Here is a 15951-nt window from a genome sequence, read left to right as displayed (position 1 = left end):
ACACTCCTCTTGCCTTTGTAGTTTAAGGAATAACTCCTCTGCCACTCATGACATGTTGGTCAGAGCGAGCAGCATACTGGTCAACAGTTCAGGGTCCATTCCTGTAGCCCGAAGAGGCAGGGGACGCAGTACACAAACTGTAGAAAGATGGTGCCAAATGTGGATGGAAGCACAGGGATTGCTGGGATGCGATGCAATGCATCACAGGTCATTGGGACAGGACCCAGGATGCCCCGCGACCCCCTCTGCCTTCCCACAAGTCTTAGCAGCAAAAGAGAAAGACGTGCTCTGTGGGATAGCTGCCCAGAGTGCACCGCTCCGAATACCGCTGCAAGTGTGAACACTTTATTGCGCAGGCAGCTGATAGTGTGAACACAACAGCGTTTTCCCTTCAGCGCTTTCTGAGCGATGCTGTAATTGCCAGCGCTGTAACTCTGCCAGTGTAGACATACCCTAAGGCTATGTCTACACTCACAATTATATTGCTCAGGGGTGTGGAAAACACCCCTCTGAACGATATCACCAATAGAAGCCCTGGTGTGGACAGCGCTATGTCAGCGCTATGTCAGAGAGACATAGGTACTGCCCCTCCTTGGGAGTGGTTTAATTATGTCAATAGGGCTATGTCTACCCTACAAAATTAGGTCAAATTTATAGACGTCGATTTTTTAGAAATTGGTTTTATACAGTCGATTGTGTGTGTCCCCACTTAAGACCATTAAGTCGGCGGAGTGCGTCCACAGTACCGAGGCTAGCGTCGACTTCCAGAGCTTTGCACTGTGGGTAGCTGCCTTTCCTGCACCTCCAGAGCGTTACGCTGTGGGTAGCTATCCCTGCAGTCTCTGCTGCCCATTGGAATTCTGGGTTCAGATCCCAATGCCTGATGGGGCAAAAAACATTGTTGCGGGTGGTTCTGGGTACATGTCGTCAGCCCCCTCCCCCTCCCCATGAAAGCAACGGCAGACAGTCGTTTCATGCCTTTTTCCTGGGTTACCCGTGCAGATGCCATACCATGGCAACCATGGAGCCCGCTCAGCTCACCGTCACCGTATGTCTCCTGGGTGCTGGCAGACGGGGGACTGTATTGCTACGCAGCAGCAGCTCATTGCCTTGTGGCAGCAGATGGTGCATTACGACTGGTAGCCATCCTCATAGTCTACTGCGTGCTCTTGGCTGGGCCTTGGTGCGGTCGGGTCGGGGCGCCTGGGCAGACATGGGTGCTCCTGGCAGACCTTGGTGAGGTCTGTCAGGGGCGCCTGGACATAAATGGGAGTGACTCAGGTCATTCTCTTCTTTAAGTTTTGTCTAATTGAGATTCAGTCCTACCTGGAATATTGGTAGAGGGATAGCTCAGTGGTTTGAGCATTGGCCTACTAACCCCAGGGTTGTGAGCTCAATCCTTGAGGGGGCCATTCTGCCTCAGGCTCCTCTCCCAGCCAGCAGCACCACGAGCTGGAGACGATGACAGCTAGCAGTTGTACTGCACTGTCTGCTGCCAACCTACACCTTGCTCCTCCCTCCGTGAAAGCATTGGCCAACAATCATTTTGCGCCTTTTTCTGTGCGGGTGCCATATTGCTGTCAGCATCGTCATCCACCCGCCGATTCCGCTGCCACTCTGCTCTCCTGCTCATGCTATACCATGGCAAGCATGGAGCCCACTCAGATCACCGCAGCAGTTACGACCGTTCTAAACACCACATGCATTATCCAACAGTATATGCAGAACCAGAACCTGCAAAAGCAGGTGAGTAGGCGACGGCAGCGCGGTGAGGAGAGTGATGAGGACATGGACACAGACTTCTCTCAAAGTACAGGCCCCGGCATATGGACATCATGGTGTTAATGGGGCAGGTTCATGCTGTGGAACGCCGATTCTGGGCCCGGGAAACAAGCACAGACTGGTGGGACCATATAGTGTTGCAGGTCTGGGACGATTCCCAATGGCTGCGAAACTTTCACATGCGTAAGGGCACTTTCATGGAACTTTGTGACTTGCTTTCCCCTGCCCTGAAGTGCCAGAATACCAAGATGAAAGCAGCCTTCACAGTTCACAAGCGAGTGGTGATAGCCCTGTGGAAACCTGCAACGCCAGACAGCTACTGGTCAGTCGGGAATCAATTTGGAGTGGGCAAATCTACTGTGAGGGCTGCTGTGATCCAAGTAGCCAACACAATCACTGAGCTGCTGCTACCAAAGGTAGTGACTCTGGGAAATGTGCAGGTCATAGTGGATGGCTTTGTTGCAATGGGATTCCCTAACTGTGGTGGGACGATAGACAGAACCCATATCCCTATCTTGGCACTGGAGCACCAAGGCAGCGAGTACATAAACCAAAAGGGGTACTTTTCAATGGTGCTGCAAGCACTGATGGATCACAAGGGACGTTTCACCACCAACAACATGGGATGGCTGGGAAAGGTACATGGCGCTCGCATCTTCAGGAACTCTGGTCTGTTTCAACAGCTGCAGCGAGAGACTTTCTTCCCAGACCAGAAAATAACCATTGGGGATATTGAGCTGCCTATAGTTATCCTTGGGGACCCAGCCTACCCCTTAATGCCATGGCTCATGAAGTCATACACAGGCAGCCTGGACAGTAGTCAGGAGCTGTTCAACTACAGGCTGAGCAAGTATAGAGTGGTGGTGGAATGTGCATTTGGACGTTTAAAAGCGCACTGGTGCAGTTTACTGACTCGTTTAGACGTCAGTGAAACCAATATTCCCATTGTTATTACTGCTTGCTGTGTGCTCCACAATATCTCTGAGAGTAAGGGGGAGATGTTTATGGCTGGGTGGGAGGTTGAGGCAAATCGCCTGGCTGCTGGTTACGCGCAGCCAGACACCAGGGCGGTTAGAAGAGTACAGGAGGGCGCGGTGCACATCAGAGAAGTTTTGAAAACCAGTTTCATGACTGGCCAGGCTACAGTGTGAAAGTTCTCTTTGTTTCTCCTTGATGAAAACCCCCGCCCCTTGGTTCACTCTACTTCCCTGTAAGCTAACCACTCTCCCCTCCCTGCTTCGATCACCACTTGCAGAGTCAATAAAGTCATTGTTGCTTCAAATTCATGCATTCTTTATTCATTCATCACACAAAAAGGGGGATAACTGCCAAGGTAGCCTGGAAGGGGTGGGGGAGGAAGGACAAGGCCACACTGCGTGTTAAAACTTATTGAATGCCAGCTTTCTGTTGCTTGGGCAGTCCTCTGGGGTGGAGTGGTTGTGTGCCCAGAGGCCCCCCCACCACGTTCTTGAGTGTCTGGGTGAGGAGGCTATGGAACTTGGGGAGGAGGGCAGTTGGTTACACAGGAGCTGTAGCGGCGGTTTGTGCTCATGCTGCCTTTCCTGCACCTCAACCATACACCGGAGCATATCAGTCTGATTCTCCAATAGCCTCAGCATTGACTCCTGCCTTCTGTCAGTAAGCTGCCGCCACCTATCATCTTCAACCCACCACTTGTCCTCACGTTCATATTGTGCTTTCCTGGACTCTAACATTGTCTGCCTCCACCCATTCTGCTGGGCTCTTTCAGTGTGGGAGGACTACATGAGCTCAGAGAACATTTCATCACGAGTGCGTTTTTTTTGCCTTCTAATCTTCACTAGCCTCTGGGAAGGAGATGATAGTGTGAGCATTGAAACATTTGCAGCTGCGGAAGGAAATAAAAGGGAGAGTAATAGTTAAAAAGACACATTTTAGAGAACAATGGGTACACTCTTTCAGAGTAAACCTTGCTGTTAACATTACATAGCACGTGTGCATTTGGTACAAGGTTGCATTTTGCCTCTTATATTGAGGGTCTGCCGGTTTGGTGTGAGAGATCACACACGCAGGGCCGGCAGGCAACAGAATTTGGCTTCCAGGCAGCCATGGTAAGCCACAGTCTTTTGGCTTCTTTAACCTTCATAACATGTGGGAATGGTTTCAAACAGCAGCGCCCTCATTTCCCATACCAAACAGCTATCAGGTTGGCCATTTAAAATGGGTAGGCAATTTAAAAAGAGGGGCTGCGGTTTTCAGGTTAACGTGCAGCACAAACCCCACTAACCCGCCCCCCCCAATTCTTTGGGATGATCGTTTCACCCCTCCCCCCACCGTGTTGCTAACAACGGGGAAGATTTCTGTTCAGCAACAGGCAAACAGCCCAGCAGGAACAGCTGCCTCTGAATGTCCCCTTAATAAAATTACCCTGTTTCAAGCAGGTGACCATGAATGATATCACTCTCCCGAGGATAACACAGAGAGATAAAGAATGGATGTTGCTTGAATGCCAGCAAACACTGGGACCATACGCTGCCAAGCTTTGTTATGCAATGACTTCAGACTACGTGCTACTGGCCTGACGTGGTAAAGTGTCCTACCATGGAGGACGGAATAAGGCTGCCCTCCCCAGAAACCTTTTGCAAAGGCTTTGGGAGTACATCCAGGAGAGCTTTATGGAGCTGTCCCTGGAGGATTTCCAATCCATCCCCAGACACGTTAACAGACTTTTCCAGCAGCTGTATGGGCCGCAAATTAATCATTAAACACACTTGCTTTTAAACCATGTATTATATTTACAAAGGTATACTCACCAGATGTCCCTTCTCTGCCTGGCGGGTCCGGGAGCCCACCTTGGGTGGGTTCGGGGAGTACTGGCTCCAGGTCCAGGGTGAGAAACAGTTCCTGGCTCTCGGGGAAAATGGTTTCTCCACTTGCTTGCTGTGAGCTATCTTCAACCTCTTCCTCCTCCTCATCTTTCTGGTCCCCAAAATGCGCATCCCTGCTGCGTGATAATCCATTGATGGAGTCAAAGCACAGGGGTGGGGTAGTGGTGGCTGCACCCCCTAGAATGGCATGCAGCTCATCATAGAAGCAGCATGTCTGAGGCTCTGACCCCGAGCGGCCGTTTGCCTCTCTGTTTTTTTGGTAGGCTTGCCTGAGCTCCTTACGTTTCATGCGGCACTACTGCGGGTCCCTGTTATAGCTTCTATCCCTCATGCCCTTGGAGATTTTTTCAATGTTTGGGCATTTCGTCTTTTGGAACGGAGTTCTGATAGCATGGATTCATCTCCCCATACAGTAATCAGATCCTGTCCTTCCCGTTAGGTCCATGCTGGAGCTCTTTTGCGATTCTGGGACTCAATCATGGTCACCTCTGCTGATGAGATCTGCACTCACCAGCAGCTTGCCACGCTGCCCAAACAGGAAATGAGATTCAAAAGTTCTCCAGCCTTTTCCTGTATACCTGGCCAGTGCATCTGAGTTAAGAGGACTGTCCAGAGTGGTCACAATGGAGCACTCTGGGATAGCTCCTGGAGGCCAATACCCTTGAAGTGTGACCACACTACCCCAAATTCGACCCTGCAAGGTTGATTTCAGTGCTAATCCCCTCATTGGGGAGGAGTACAGAAATTGATTTTAAGAGCCCTTTAAGTCAAAGTAAATGGCTTCATCGTGTGGACGGGTGCAGGGTTAAATCGATCTAACGCTGCTAAATTCGACCTAAACTCCTAGTGTAGACCAGGGCTGGGAGAGATCTCTCCCGTGGGCATAGAGCGGCTTACACCAGACAGCTTGCAGCAGCACAGCTGCATCGGTACAGCTGAGCTGTGCCACTGTAAGATCCCTAGTGTAGCTAGGGCCCTAGATTCCATTCCTCTATTACAGTTTAGATACTGATTATCTGCATTTCTAATATCAGAGGGGGAGCCGTGTTAGTCTGTAGCCACACAAACAAGGAAGAGTCCGCTGGCACCTTAAAGACGAACAGATTTATTTGGGCATAAGCTTTCGTGGGTAAAAAAACCACTTCTTCAGATGCATGAAGTGGGTTTTTTACCCACGAAAGCTTATGCCCAAATAAATCTGTTCGTCTTTAAGGTGCCACCGGACTCCTCGTTGTTTTTGCATTTCTAATAAGTCCCTCTGAGTGTATTACCATTAGTCCACATCAGTGGTATAGTAAGATCCCCATTTTTCGCACCGCCTCCTGCTCTCCCGCGGTGGGACTTTGGCGGGGGACTGTGACCCCGCTGGCCGGCCGGGAGCGCCCCTGCTGCAATCCAGCCCGCGGGCAGATCAATGCTGTCGCTCCGCCGCAGAGGCGGCCAGCCCCGGCTCCTGCGTGTCCGCCGGGGTAGGAGGAGCCCGGCTGCCCGCGGGGAGGCAGGGCCGGGAAGCTGCCGGGGGCAGCGGGAGGAGGAGGAGGAGCCGCTGGAGCGGCAGGAAGGGTGTTTCCCTGCGCGGCTCCCTGTTGGGCGAGTGACTCAGGCAGGAAACTCCAAGCCCAGCGCGGCCCGGGGAGAGAAGCCGCCCCGGCAACAATAACCCGCAGCGGCGGGGAGCCGAGCCCCGGAGGGCGCCGAGCCCCCGGCAACACCCCGCCCGAGCAGCTGGGGCGGCAGAGAAGCGGCGACCCCGAGAGTCTCCTGCTACAAGTGGGTGAGAGAAACTTCCCTTGTTCCCGCCCCTTGCCCCGCGCTGGGGCTGCGCCCTGCCCGCACGGAGCCCGCTGGGGCGCGCAGCAGGTCTGGGGGGGCTGCTCCTCTTCTCCCTCCCGCCCAGCCGCCCCCGGAGCCCAGCTTCCCCCGAGCTCCCGCTTGGCTGGCCCCGGAGGGTTTGTTCTGGGGCTGGGCCCATCTCTGGCCGCAGCCTTCGCCTGCTTCCCTCCCCGCCCAGCGACTCCCTCAGCGCTGCAAGTATGTACCTCCGTGCCGGGACTGGCTTGATTCTGTGTCTTGTGCAGCGCCCAGCACCATGCGAGGGCTAAACGAGGAACTCCCAACGAGGCGCGTGGGGGGGTGCTTTGCCCAGTCGGATGGCAAGTGGGAGTGGGGGGCGCATTGCCGCGGGGATGCAGAATTGAAGCTCTAGCACAGTTTATTTATAGTATGGTAGCATCTAAGGCAGTGGTTTTCAAACTTTTTTGTCTGGGGACCCAGTTGAAGAAAATTGTTGATGCCCGTGACTCAACAGCGCTGGGGATGAGGGGTTCAGGGTGTGGGAGGGCGCTCTGGGCTGGGGCAAGGGGTTGGGGTGCGGGAGGGGGTCAGAGCTCTGGGCTGGGGGTACAGGTTCTGGGGTGGGGCCAGGGATGAGGGGTTTGGGGTGCAGGAAGGGGTTCCAGGTTTGGGGGGGCTCAGGGCTGGGGCAGGGGATTGGGCATGGGGTTGGGGCACAGATTTACCTCTGGCGGCTCCCGGTCAGCAGCACAGCCGGGGTGCAGAGGCAGGCTTCCCGCCTGTCCTGGCACCGCGGACGGCACTGCGCCCTGGAAGCGGCCAGCAGCAAGTCCAGCTCCTAGACGGAGGCACGTGACTCTCGCCCACAGGCACCCACCCCTTCGGAAGAGCGGAGCCGACGCTCAGAGTGGGGGCAGTGCGTGGAGCCCCCTGGCCCCCCTGCCTAGAAGCTGCACGCACAGCTGGCTGCTTCTGGGGCGCAGCGCGGTGTCAAAACAGGTAGGCACTAGCCTGCCTTAGCTGGGCAGCACCACCGACAGGACTTTTAATGTCTCGGTCGCCGGTAGTGACTAGAGTGACCCAGTGCCTGACATGCCGCGACCCAGTACTGGATCATGACCCGAAGTTTGAAAAAGGCTGATCTAAGGGCCTCAGTCAGAATCAGGGTCTTTTGTACTAAATGTATATCCCTGTGTCCCACCATTAAGGAAGTGAAGGAAAACAGGGATTTCCGATGACTTAACTGCATGCACTGCTAACCTCAACAAACTGAGGGTTATGGTTACTGCTCGATCTTGTTATCCTGAAATTATTGAATGCTTTAGTATGCATCATATTGTACTATATTGTTGTTTATTAATTAGACTGCAGTAGTGCCCAAAGTGCTCCAATCACATGCTTATGTACTGTGTAACTACGGTCCTTGCTAATAAACTGTATGTGAAGACAGGATAGAGGTGAAATAACAGAAGTAAGTACTGTAGACTTGAGGGGAAATGATGAGCAATTTCAGGTCCCAATCCTGCAATTGGTAGCATTCAGGCCATTACAGGATCAGGGCTTGAATGTATATAAAAATACTTCTATTTTATTGCTTGAAGCAATTTAGTCTATTCTCACGTGTGTGTGTATGTTTTGTTTTAATGCTTGTCCCCATATCTCAGGGGTGGGCAAACTATGGCCCGGGGGCCACATCCAGCCCTCCAGCCGGTTTAAACTGGCCCTCGAGCTCCTGCCGGGGAGCGGGGTTTGGGGCTTGCCCTGCTCCCATGCTCCAGCCAGGGAGCAGGGTCTGAGGTCACTCTGCGCGTGCATGCCAAGGTTCCCGGAAGCAGCAACATGTCCCCACTCTGGCTCGTACGCTTAGAGGCAGACAGGGGGCTGAGCGTGCTGCTCCCACCCCAACTGCCACCCCCATAGCTCCCATTGGTCGGGAACTGTGGCTAATGGGAGCTGCGGGGGCAGTGCCTGTGGACATGGCAGCATGCAGAGCCGCCTGGTCGCACCTCCATATAGGAGCTGGACAGGGAACATGCTTCTGCTTCCAGGAACTGCTTGAGGTAAGCGCCGCCTGGAGCCTGCACCCCTGACCCCCTCCCATGCCCCAACCCCCTGCCCCAGCCCTAGCCCTGATCCCTCTCCTGCACCCCAACCCTAATTTCGTGAGCATTCATTTCCCACCATACAATTTTTCATACCAAGATGTGGCCCTCGGGCCAAAAAGTTTGCCCACCCCTGCCATATCTAGTGCACACACTGGTTTGTCATTGAAACGTTGTTAGGACTATGCTGCTTGTGTTATATATACAGAGTATAATAGAAAATTAGATTAAAAATAAAAAACCTATGAAGAATTACATAGATTTGCAGATGAAAGGGGGTAAAGGCCAATGTGTGTTTAAATAAAAATATTATCCAGAGCAAGACCTTTGAGGAAGTTGATTCTTCTCCAATTAATATAATGTTGCCTCTCTGTTGTAATGGAGAATATAAATAAATACGTCATCCACCGGAGGACATTGTGGTGATCCGACAACATTTAATCTATTTGCTCAGCATGACTTTCTGAACATTTAAATGGACTTAAATCTATTGGAAAGTCTTTCTAGTGGTGCAACAAGTCTGTCAACAGCCAGTATGTTTTAGTAAGACACATCGCCTTTGTTTTTAGCCCTGCAGTATTTGCTAATGGGTTTGAAAAGCATTCAGATATGTTGCACTTTATATCATGGAAGCATACTACAAGCAGTTCATGCTTTATGACATACAGTGAACCTGTCTTAAGAGACCACCCAGAGGGCCAAAAAAATTTTTTTTTTTAAATGGATGCCGTGGCATTTAAATATAAGGCCAAACAAATTTTTACTAGAAGCCCTGGAAATACTTACAGTAATCATATAAGAAATGGAGTTGCCTATTGGAGTTTCTAGTCCTTGCTGCTGGTCTCGCTGTACACTAATATTTGTTTGCCAAAATGTATAATTGTAATGAACTATATATTGAAAGGGTTTATCCATGTACCATTTTTAATTTGTGTACTTCTGAAATTGGAATTTGTAATAATACTTTGTTGAAACTTATTTGTGCTTTCTGGGCCATATTATTACATATGTTTAAAAATGGTCATGCTCAGATCGAATAGCTATGATTTGAACAGTTGTTTACTCCTTACATCAGCATTCCAACTCATGGACTAGTCCGACTCAAATTCTGCCACTTTTCAAAAGCTGTTTTGGCATCTAAACATGGTGTTACAGCTTGCCTCTTCTAAAATGATTCTTTAAAAAGTGTTGTCCTGAGTAATTTGTCTGTGAAGTTTAACTGGTGTAAAAAGACTCATGTTGATGCAGTTCACAGGGAGTGGGATTTGTTTAAAAAATGCAAATTGTAGAATGTTGGGGTAGGGCAGAAGGATTTTGTGTTAATCTGATCAGGTTTTTTTTCTAGTAAGAGAGAATTCTGACATGAATACTGCAAATTAAAGTTAAAAAAAATCTGCAATGTACAGAATGTAGCAGGAAGGTGGTTTATAAAAACCCCAAAATAAACTGAGGTTAAATAAGTTGCTGTAATGGGTGATATGATTGGACTTGTGGAGTCTTCTCTATTGTAATCTAAAAATACAAAGGTTCACAAAAATATAAACACTAAATAAAAATAAAATAAAATGCAATTCAAGATAAAAACGGATATGTCAACAAAAAAGTACCGAGAACTATACTGAGAGTAACTAAGACCATGATCCTACCAGCTGTGCAGGTTAACCCCTGTGCCTGTGTAGAGCCCTGCTGACTTTATTATGATTTTCCACTATTTTCCCATGTAATTGTCTAAGGTTTGTTTGAAAATTTATATTGACCTTATTGAAATATGAGGATTTTATCTAAATATTATGTGACTGTACCTGTTAAGCTGGGCTAAACCATAACACTCTTTGAGTTGATTTTTTTAAAGGTTGCATGGGTAAAGTTAATTCTTGCATTTTCTGACTTTTGAGTGGTTGACTTTGCGACCTTATTGCCCTTTGAATGTAGTTATTTGCATGTAAGTTCCTAGGTTTTATTAAAGCAAACAGAAAAAAACAAAAGTTTCTTTATGTGGAACCATGCTGACCCTGTGCATGGATCATCATCAGGGTTTGAACCTAGGACCATGAGATCCATGGCACAAACCTTCACCACTGCATTTTTTATGTGGACCAGCCAGTAAAGGTCTGTGTGACACGCAATACGCATTGCCTTTGGCTTATATTGCTATTTGCAAAACAGCTAGGGAGTTGTGGGAATCGAGAGTCATGGGTTCTGTTCCTCACTCTGGAGGGGAGTAGGGTCTAGTGGTGACAGACAGCACAGCCAAGCACATAAATTTGGCACATTCTTTCAGAAAGACAGAGTGGTTTATTGGACTTGGGTCTGCCATAATAGAGACTGGGTTCTATTTCCATCTCTGACTAGAACTTGTAGTCTCTTCCTGGCTTCCATTCCAGCATGACAGCCTCTGTGCCAAAATGGGTGGAGGTGGGAATGCTGGTACTAGGCCTGTGTCCGTATGCCATCTAAAGTTCAAATATGGTGGTGCCTGGGAGCGTGCGTAGTGCAGATAGTGGGCCAGTGAGCATGGGAACATGCTCAGTGCAGATGGAATGTTGCTAGATTTTAGCAGCGAGTCTGTGACAAGCTTTACAGGGCATGTGCAAATTGTCATTTTCAGAGGCTTATGAATAGCCAGTGTCTGGGTGAATTTTCACAGCAACAGCAAAAGGCACCTCTCCGAATCCAGGGCTTAACACATTTCAAGCCCTTGTTCCATATAACACAGAAGATAAACATTTATGGTATACGCCCATTCAGTGGATAACTTTGGGTATTGTTTGTGTATTGCCTCTGTCATTTAACTGTAGTCAAAGGTATCCTCTAAATTTTAAATAATTAACCAAATCACTCATTTTTTTTCCATACTGACGCTACAGCTTAATTACTGCATGATGAAAAATTAGATTTCTGCCATCCTCCTATCTTTGTATTAACCTGGATTAAACATCTAGCGTCACTCAGGCTGAAGAACTGCTTTTACAACTTCCTGTAGATTAGGGCACGGAACCTGAAACACTAGTTCCTACCATGTTCAGGCACGACAAAGTATTGCAGTTAATTTGTGGTGGTCATATCTTACATTGTTTTACTAAACAAAAGTATTTTCCTAACACAAATCTAAAGATTTCCTCAATATCTATGGCTTCTCTATATGCTGTTTGCTCTTTTCCACTAATTTTATGTATCTGTCTGTCTATAAAAATTGAGTTTACAGAAATATTTGTAAATAGCAGAAAAGGTCATTTCTCCAGATAGCTCCATGTTTTAGGGAAGTCTGAACCGTGTAAACCTCAGCGTACTGGAAAAAGTGGGATTTTGAAACTGTTACACGCAGCTAACCAGTATGATCAAGCAGATTAAATTCTTTATAGTTTTGTTTCCTCTTTCTGGACATCCTTGGTGGTCCAGCATATTTGGGAGAGGGTTGTTTCTGCTTGGAGGCCCCCACCACCTTCAAAAAAGGATAGAGTTCATGTATCACTATCTATCATTTATCAAATTGCCTTTGTTGCTTGTGTTTTGGGGACACTTGCTCTCTCCCTTCATTACAGGGGAGTATCTTTGGGGTGAGATTGCTTGTCTTAATTTTCTGTAAATGAACGGTTTTGGGGGTGGAAAATCTTCTTTACTCTTCCACATTCCTCAACTGCAGGCAGCCCAAGAGCAGCTTCTTCTTCCCCATTGCTTCTGGATTTGAGTTGCTTCATTCTTCCTGTCTGCTGCTGCCACCATGAGGGATCCCAGCTGGCCTCTTCTCTTATGTGATAATAGGGTTTGGAGCTGGAGAGATTTCCCCTCTCCCTGTGACATACTGAAACAGTTGAGATGAGCAAAGATGCTCAAGCTGGAGACCCCTCAGTATAGGAGTGGGCTGCTGGCAGGGCATGGTCTGTGAGAGATCCTCTGTTTTGGAAAGTCGCTTACCCAACTTATGTGCCAGATATGGATTTGTTAATCTTCCGGGCAAGCCCATAAAGCCCAGCTTTTCTCTTTCCTGCACTTCAGGAGCAACTGGACTGAGGGTTGGTATGATTATATTCATGGTTGGGGCAGTCCTTCTATACTATTGTGTGCATTTTAACCTAGGGGATAGATACCCAGGCCATAGGATGGACATCTATAGATATATTTCTATAAATTCAGATAAATACAATTTCTGTTTGGAGGAGAGAAGGGTTTCCCTCTACAGGAAGAAGGTTATAAGAAAAATGTTAACATCTTTAATTACTTAAAAGAAGGAGTTAACAGTACATTAATAAAATTATCAAATGCTACTAAGTTGTGAGGAATTGTAAAGGAGGACAGGACAATAATATAAAGCAACCTTAAAGAGACAAGTGTGATCGTTACTTGGTTACCTGCACCTTTGACTCCTCCTGATTTCTGAGAGTTATTCTTTGAGTGCTTGAAGATGTCTGTTCCACTGTAGGTGGGTGCGCACCTCATGCACAGTTAGACAAAGAACTTTTTCCCTCAGTGATACCCACCAGGGTGGCTCAAGTGCTCATTGTCGCTACATGCTATTGCATGCTGGTATAAGAGGGCGGAGCGGCCCCTGATGCTCCTCGGTTCCTTCTTACCTCCAGTGAAGCATGTCAGAGCGACTTCAGACTTGTGACAAGTACTTCCCTCAATCCTTGTATATTAGGGTGACCGTATTTCCCAAAGGCAAAATGGGACACCGTGTGGAGGTAGCCTGAGGAGTCTCTCTCCCCCCGCCCCCCAAGCCTTTGCTGGCCTGAGCCCTGCCCCCCACCCCAGGTTTGGCGTCTCTGCTCTCCCGAGCCCTGTCCCCTGCCTCCCAGCATGGGGCTGGCATCGCTGCTCACCCAAGCGCTGTCTGCCCCCTGCTTGAGGGGGGGCTGGCGTTGCTGCTTGTCCGAGCCCAGCCTGCCCCCTACCCAAGCCTACCTCCCTCCCTGCGTGGGGCTGGCATTGCCGCTCACCCCTTTGCACGTTCCTCCACATCCCACTTCTCTGACAAAAGTGCTAAAAAAGCACTTTTGCGAAAAAAAGTTGGGACGGCTGGAACAGGGCTTAAGAAAGGGACTGTCCTGGCCAAAACGGCATGCATGGTGATCCTATTGTTTATATATCCTGCTACTGTAAACATTTAGTTAGTTGTAGCTATTTTAGCTAGTTTTAGTGATTGTTTTTGTGTTAGGCCATCTTTCCCCATTTTTGTACTGGGGATCAGTACCAAAATGATTCCTTGCTTGCTAGGATTTGAGTCCTACCAGGCTTGCGCTAAGCATATGCTGGTTAGTGACCCACACCCAACATACTTAAAATGTCTAGGAGAATCCCACGCTAGTGACAGATGTCACACATGTAAAGAATTCAAGCCCTGCTGAAAAAAAGAGTGGTGATGCTCAAATTCTTGCTTGTGCAGGCAGCCTTTTGTCTTCACTAGAGTCAGCACGTGGGGAAAGCACCCTGAGCACATCAGCTTTGGTGTGGAGTGCTGCACCACAGATGTTTGTGGCTTCTGGGTCCCATTTGTTGGTATCAAAGAGAAGACTTAGGTCTGCTTCGCGTTTGGTACCTCGATCAAGTATATTGGTACCACTGCACAGTAGAGGCAGAGTCTCTGAAATGTTCGAGGGGACACTCTCCCTAGAGCACTCACTCCCCAGAAGGGATCGCTGCCTCTGGAACTGTGCCAAGTCTGTTGAGGCCATCCCCTGAAAGACCTTTACGGAGTCATCAGTTGCTGCCGCTCCCAACCACTCTGGAGGCTTATGCAGCCCCAAGAGACTTGCTTAGCCTCTCAGTACTGGTATTGCCAGCAGCACGGGAAGGTATACAGCTGGTACCGATGCCTACGGTGTCTGGCTCACCGCATCAAGAGCCTGCAGGATCTTTACCCACCAGAAGGCCACAAAAACTGGTGCAATTGAGAGGCAAGCCGCAGATGATGTCCTTGGTTTTGCCATCTCCGGGGTCTGGCTGTCTCTCACCATTCTCAGCTGGTTCTGCCCTGCCGTTTTCAGAGGCATTGGGTTTGTCTTCATCAGATTCATAGGTGAGGTGGTCTATATCCCGTCCAGGATGGGAAACATACCTGCCTCAGCGTCTTGGGGACTATGGACCGTGTAGCAGTCTCAATGCTGGCTTCCGTCTAAGAGACAATGGTCCAGGCAAGGATGCATTGTAGCGGCCCATACCAGTGGCCGTTCTGGGCTCTATGGGGTGTTTGCCTTCCGGATAGGACTTTTCCTTACCCCATTTGCTCACTGTCCTGGAGAGCATACTGCTGCTGTCATCACCAAGAGCATCGCTCACAGGTACCCAGTACGGAGTCCAGTACTGTGAAGTCAGAAGCCACTCGGGCACCGTCTCTGCTGCAAGATACAGACCAACCACCACCTCAGATGCCTGCTGCATCCTCCTCCTTGTAACCAGATGAGGCTGTTGAGCAATCAAGTGTCTCACCACCACCAGAGGACTACAGAGCTCATCAAGACCTTTCAAAAAAAAAAAAATAAAAGTGGCCTCTATACTTGACATTAAGGCAGAGGAGGTGTGAGAGTTCTCACAGGTTGGTAGACATCCTGGTATTGGCCACTCTGGCCAGGGTGGCTCTACCAATTCATGAAGCCATCATGGAGCCAGTCAAGGCCCTGTGGCTGACAATGTCCTCCTTGCCATGCACAGTGAAATGAGCTAAAAGGAGATACTTTGCCCCTTTAAGGGGTATCAACATTTTTACTCCCCTCCCTCTCTTCTCTGGTGGTGGCAGCTGCCAATGAGTGTGAGAGGCAGGGACAACAAGCGTCCATGCCAAAAGGCAGACTCGGAGGGTAGATCTGTTTGGTGGCAAGCTTTATTCTTCAGGAAGCCTGCAGTTTAGGATTTCAAACCAACAGGCACTCCTGAGTCAATATGACTTTACCCTCTGGGAGACATTATACAATTTAAAGACAAGTTACCAGAGGACTGCAGACAAATGTTTGCGGTGATGGCTGAAGAGGGTAAGCTGGTCGCCAGGACAGCTTGTATAGCACAGACTTGGCTGCTTGAATAATGGTGTCAGGTATTGCTATGAAGAGGTGTTCGTGTTTGCAGTTGTCTGGGCTGCCCTTAGGGGTTCGACAGGCTATCCAGGACCTCCCTTTTGAAGGTCCCACCCTGTTTTTACACAAGACAGTTGACGATTCATCTTAAGGATACCCCAGCAACTAAAAGAAAACAGTTTCTTCACAGCAGCCATACAGGCACCAAGGATTACCTACCAGATCCCAAGATCCACCAAGGAAAAAGGGCAGGGAGGCAACCACCACCATCCTCCTCTTCAGCATCAGTGGGCTCATCCTGTCCAGCCGCTGTGTCCAAACAGGCATTTTGGTGGGTTTGTTGATGACAGTAGTACAGTTACTGTAGTTCCATGTGTTCCCCAGCATTTGTTTACCATT

The 15951-nt window shown here is 49.1% G+C and overlaps 1 protein-coding gene and 1 long non-coding RNA gene across 5 annotated transcripts in view; one reads left to right on the top strand and one right to left on the bottom strand.

Moving 5' to 3' along the window:
- Positions 1-3051: 3051 nt before the first annotated feature.
- Positions 3052-5723, bottom strand: LOC142072804 (uncharacterized). Its single transcript, XR_012669375.1, has 2 exons — positions 4575-5723; positions 3052-3649 (listed from the first exon to the last, which is right to left on the bottom strand). It is a non-coding gene; the product is annotated as an uncharacterized LOC142072804 (long non-coding RNA).
- A 454-nt stretch (positions 5724-6177) lies between these two features.
- CYFIP1 (cytoplasmic FMR1 interacting protein 1) overlaps positions 6178-15951 on the top strand; it is a 133031-nt gene continuing 123257 nt past the window's right edge. Inside the window, exon 1 of one of the 4 annotated variants that reach the window (XM_048858992.2) lies at positions 6178-6419. The gene's annotated coding sequence lies outside the window, so the exon portion shown is untranslated. Of the gene's footprint in view, positions 6424-6539; positions 6681-7312; positions 7443-15951 lie in introns of those variants that run through there. The other 3 variants (XM_048858983.2, XM_048859007.2, XM_048858997.2) reach the window with 3 other exon arrangements.

Source organism: Caretta caretta, chromosome 1 (assembly GCF_965140235.1).
Source record: "Caretta caretta isolate rCarCar2 chromosome 1, rCarCar1.hap1, whole genome shotgun sequence".
Classification (NCBI taxonomy): domain Eukaryota; kingdom Metazoa; phylum Chordata; order Testudines; family Cheloniidae; genus Caretta; species Caretta caretta.
The sequence above is the reverse complement of the archived record's forward strand: the minus strand, read 5'-3'. Positions and strand labels throughout refer to the sequence as shown.